Source organism: Etheostoma spectabile, chromosome 10 (assembly GCF_008692095.1).
Source record: "Etheostoma spectabile isolate EspeVRDwgs_2016 chromosome 10, UIUC_Espe_1.0, whole genome shotgun sequence".
NCBI classification, from domain to species: domain Eukaryota; kingdom Metazoa; phylum Chordata; class Actinopteri; order Perciformes; family Percidae; genus Etheostoma; species Etheostoma spectabile.
The window spans coordinates 5,587,720-5,593,619 of NC_045742.1; positions in this window are offsets into that span (position 1 = coordinate 5,587,720).

A 5,900-nucleotide genomic window follows, 5' to 3' on the forward strand; every position below is an offset into this window, starting at 1 on the left:
TTGCACAAACTGTCTGCATTCTGAAAACTGACACTCTTTAGCGTAGACATCATAAAGATAACCACCGTCCAATGTATCTATGTGTGTGTGTGTAATAAAAAGACTGAGGTACAGAAAAATTGTTGAAGATCCTAGGAGCAATGCTGGTGATAGGTTGCTCCTATGTGTTCTTCCCTTTTGCGGCAAAAGTTTTATAAACTGCTCACTACTGTCTGTGTCTAGTTTTGTTTGCTTTGACCGTCATTATTTTAGTAAGTTTAAGTGTCCTGAACCTGACAACCCCTATAGGTGCATCTGTGGGCATTTTCAGGGGTAGGAAGCAGGGGCGAAGGTGGTTTGAATTGCACATAATGTATTTTTCTTCAGGAAAGAGAGTTTGCTGAGGCTTGAAACTCATTTCCACATCATATGTCAGCCCCAGAGAGCTCACAAACACTACATGTCACTTTTGTAAAATCACACTCCATTTGCTTCCTGAATGCATTTCCCCATCCTTATTTTTCTGTCAGCACAGGGAAGTATTGAACAGAATATATCTCAGGCCTTGTACACAGACAGGAAGTATCCTAATTTCTGCCACTATTACCAAAATCTGTATTTGGCCATAATCGCTGCCTTTCAGCTGCATGCGTGATCCATCACATGATACGTAGGATGCAGAGAAGAACATCTGGTGACAATCAGGGGTATCGGTCTTGACAGCGTAACTGTCAGCACGCATCTCCTGCAACAAACCATCTACTGCCTGCTCTGTTACATTACCCAGAAGCCATTTCTTTGTTTCCCCTCATGTGCTGTTTACAAGGAGTGCATTTGTACAGATGACGCCCTGATTGCAGGTTTCTCACCAGGGATAGTAAGGCCTCGACCGAGTGCACCCTGCCAGGAAGTAGTTACCTGTTTACTATTAAGAGTGCTGAAGGTGTATGTGCTTGTTTTACAATGATCTGTCCAGGGTTGTTTTCTGATATATGAGCTTTACTGTTTAAGTTTAACATCAACCTTAGGAACTGCTAATGAAAACCAGAGGAAAGTACATGTACCTGTAATTTACCTGAGTATTTTTTATTTTATGTTAATTTTAACTTCTCCTTCACTATTTAAAAAGGGAAATATTTGACTTTGCATAGTTGATGCATCAAGTGACTTTGACTAGTTCCCTACTTAAAGACAATCTGAAATATGGTCCGCATCATTTCTGCAACACATTTCTCCCAAACTTAGACTGACATATTTTTTTTTTTAGAAAGCTTGGGATGTCCACTAGAAGCTTTTGTGGGTTTTAAACCGAGCTTGGCAGCACAGCATGAGTTTATAGCGCACTGACCCAAAGGTTGATCAGTGAGGTTTAAGGGGTTTCACAAACTTAGCGATGTTAAAGAGGAAAATGAATTTTCCTAAAAACAAAACTTACTTTAAGAAAGGGTCTCAGTTTTCATTCTTCCCTAAGTGAGCATCTCTCCGAGCCAAGCCAGCCTTCTTCCTCTGTGGTACAACCGATAGCGCTGCAGTAGTGCCACATTTCCATGTTAAGGGTAGAGAAAACATCGTTTTTGTTGTGATCACACTGAGACCTAACCAAAGTGATCATTTCCAATAAGCAATGGTTACATGAATGCTAATTGAATGTTAGGAGTTTTCCAGCTGGGACAAATTTATCCACTTTTTGTTTAAATTTCCCAAAATGGCATCTACAGTTTCTTGACATATGTTGAGGAGTATTAAAACACACTGATGGCTGCTCTGTAGGTGGGAGCTTATTCAGCTTTTTTGTGACAGATGGTCTGCAGTTATTAGTGGTATAAAAGCAGGACTGTACAGAACGGCTCTCTCTAGTTCTAAAACATTACAAATATCACTATAGTGTGGGCATGTTCTGTGCTTCAGTGTTAACTTCTGCAAAAACATTTTTCATGCAGATATTTGAGCCTAACCAAATACCACTACAACGTTAAAACTGGAAATTAAATGTAAAATATATGGACAGGAAATATTGAGTGACATTTTGCAAGATTCCTGAGTTAGCATAAAACTCAAGGCCCAGTTTAGGCTCATTAATTGGTTATTTTAGAAAAATAAAAAAAAAAGCGTGAATGCCGTGTAAGAAACGTCCAGCTGGGCTGCATAATGATAGTGAAAGCACTGCACCTGATTTTTAACAGCACAACCCAAACCCAGAATATAAAGCCAACCACAGTGGAACAGGCTGTCTAAGGATTTGGTCAGTGCTGCGTTCAGGAACGGGCAGGTTTGTGGCCAAAAGATGTAGGTTTGAGTTTCCTGACGAGCTGTCAAAATCTGGGTGAAGAAACTGTATGTTAGTTGTGTCTGTTTAAGAGGATTTGCATCACAGCCTTAAAGAGTTGAAACTATTGAGTTTATTTCTGATTATGAAACTATTGAGTTTATTTCTGATATTTAATAACGTAAGTGTATCTGTTTGAGACAGTACAGAAATTTTGCACATCAAACTGAAAAATCTGTTTAGGTATCATCAGCCACTAGCAAGATACTTAGACTACATATGGGACATGCACCTGTGGATCCACCTTTTTGAAAATATACAGTCCTATGATAACACAAACATTGGAAGAACAGGAATCCACTAACATTTTTAAGGCGGACACAAAAAACACAGGACTTAGAAGTGCTAAGCGATGTTGGGTGACGTTACTACTTGTTGACGTTCAAAGTATTTTCAAAGGAAACGAGACTAGCTTGCCCCTCTCTCCTCCTCATCCCGTCCCCTCCCCCTCCCCTCTATGCTTCCGCGCACTAACCCCCTGATCCCCCACCCCCAAATCCTTCTTGTCGGTTATTGGCTGGAGCGCTGGAACACTGTGTGTGTATGCTTCGTGGTGCAGGTTGGCACTGTTTGTTTTTGTTGCTTTTTGTAGACCCTGGGCTGTCTACAGAGACTGTGATTTTTTTACAGTGTGTTCTGGGGACAGGCAGCTAGCAGATAGTGAGGAGATGTTTTTTACAGTGTGTTCTGGGGACAGGCAGCTAGCAGATAGTGAGAGATGTTTTTTACAGTGTGTCTGGGACAGGCGCTAGCAGATAGTGAGGAGATGTTTTTTACAGTGTGTTCTGGGGACAGGCAGCTAGCAGATAGTGAGGAGATTTTTTTACAGTGTGTTCTGGGGACAGGCAGCTAGCAGATAGTGGAGATGTTTTTTTTACAGTGTGTTCTGGGGACAGGCAGCAAGCAGATAGTGAGGAGATGTTTTTTTACAGTGGTTCTGGGACAGGCAGCAAGCAGATAGTGAGAGATGTTTTTTTTACAGTGTGTTCTGGGACAGGCAGCTAGCAGATAGATTAGATTAGATTAGATTAGATTATACTTTTTTATCCCACGACGGGGATTCTGTCGTTACAAGTAGCAGCATAGCGCAACAGCAAAAAACAAAAAAACAAAACAATAACACACAAACAATAGCACGAAAGAATACAAGGCAAGAATACAAGGCAAGAAATACAGGCAAGAAATAGACAATGAAAATATGGTAACTGAGTATAAATGCCGTCAAACAAAAGGAATTTTAAAGTGCGGTTGCCATGATAAGAGAAACAATATTGCGGGGTAAGTGACGTTAAAAATTAAGTTAAGTTGAATGTGTAATTAGAGCAAAGAAGCAGAGTCGGTACATAATTTAAATTATATTCCCTGAGACCATAATATTGAAGTAAGTACTTGTAATAAAATAATATAAATACCAATATTAAAGATAAACAGAAAGTGTGTGATGTAGATGGGAGAAAACAGGAACAGAACTACAACACTATCAGTAGTGCAGGTGTTGTAGAGTCTGACCGCGGCCGGGATGAAGGACCTGCGGTACCTCTCCTTCTTACACTGTGGGTGAGGAGATAGTGAGGAGACGTTTGCTGTATGTGACAACAAATGTTGTAGCCTAAAACACGCATGACATCGCTTAAGATTAAGTTGTTATAAGACGATTTTAAATTGCTTTAAAATGGTTTACATTAAAGATCCTGGCTTTAAAATGTTTGGAAACAAATGAGGCTTTTTTTAAGGCACATAAGGTTTTTCTAAATTGGTGGTTTTGATTGTTTTAAACCAGAGACAAACTTGTTTACATATGTTTTGAATAAAGAAAAACTAAAATCTGAAATAAACGTAACGTACTTTTAGATCTGAGCTTGGCAGTTCACTTTTTGTTTCATACATTTAGAAACCACAAACAGCAACAATCAACCACATCCAACACACTGAGACTGTGAACGCGTCCCAGGGCCAAAAAACATAGAGAGGATAGACGGGAGGGTGGGAGACAAAACAACACATGCAGAAACAGGTGCACACACAGACTAACACAACACATGGGACCAAACAACAAACCTGCACAATGTAAAGCAAACCTCAGAGAATCAGTGATGCTGAGCTAAGTGTCTCCATAGAGAGATCCATACAAACTACATCCAAGAAGGAAAGGGCCCATCCACGGACAGACAGGTCCTGAGGGGGTTCCCAACGTGTTGTAATCATTTTCTTCCCAGCTGTAAGTCCAGCAAACACAGCACTTCTTTAAGCTCTAGAGAGCTGAATGGCTGAAAGGTCATTCAGAATCAAGACACTGACAGTAAAATGGACAGTTCAGTCTTGACACTAAACAGTAGTTTACAAATTTTTTTTAACTGAAGGTCCTCATCAGAGCATTGAGTTTGAGGATTTCTTATGTATGTTGACCTAAGCGTTCTTTCATTCTCATACCTTTGAGATACTGGTTTAAAGTAGTTTTCAAATGGATTTAAACGGGTTTTAAACCTGAGACAAACTTGTTCAAATGTGTACTAGTTGTACTGAGTCACACAGATAATTTTGGTTTCCATCTTTAAGATTTCCATCGCCCTCCTGCACAAATAAGTTAAACTTAAATTGTGAATGTGGTGATTAAAGCATTGAATAAATATATTTTAAAGGTTTCATAGCAATGTGCTTTTCCAGATACTTTGTACCCATTACTTTTCATTTAACGAATAGTCCCTATGATGCCTTTAATTTGAGCACAGTTGCTTTAGACTATGTTCAACCATTAGATCTTTCTCTGAGGTTTTGTTGATGCAGTTCGGTGGTAGGAGTCATGGGGGTCACGGGGGTCATGACAGGCCATTTTCTGAGGAAGTGGTGAGTCGTGGAATGTGGTGTGACCTGCAACAAGAAGTCACCAGAAAACAATGAGATGGGATCCATATGCATCCCATAATCCTTCACAGTTCCAAAACCACTTTCCCCTCGCAGTGATGGGCGTAGCTGTGGGTTCAAATTCCATACGTCAGACACATAGCAGAACGCTCCGTGTGTTTGCCTTTCCCTACAGACTCTTCGCTATTTCTGTGATTTTTTTTTATGACCCGCCAATAAAGAGGGGCATTAAATCTGTTTGCACTGGCTCCGCTCAAAGTGTGTTCACATGTTTCATCTCAGCTTAGATAAATCTACAACATGTCAGTCCAAGACATTGGAAAGAGTTTGGCTGTTCTTACATTTATATGTTTTTAAAAAGGTTTAATGTCTAAATATCCTTTACATGGGACGATAGGAGCCGAGGGTTGAGAGGCCTAACGGGTGATACTCAGTACTGAGAGAAATGACCATGAGACGCAAAAATGACCACAAAAGACGCAAAATGACTGCAAAGGGATGCAAAATAATGACAAAGAGATGCAAAACAGCCACAAAGAGACACAAAACAACTGCTATGGGATGCAAAACAACCACAAAAAGATGCAAAATGAGCAAAAAATAAAATAAAAAGGCTATAAAAGGGAATTAAATGACCACAAAAACACACAAATGACCACAAACTACTAGTTTTGCGTCTTTCTTTCTTGCCAATACGCATGTTGGAAGGATGTCTGGTTCTCTGACATGTCTG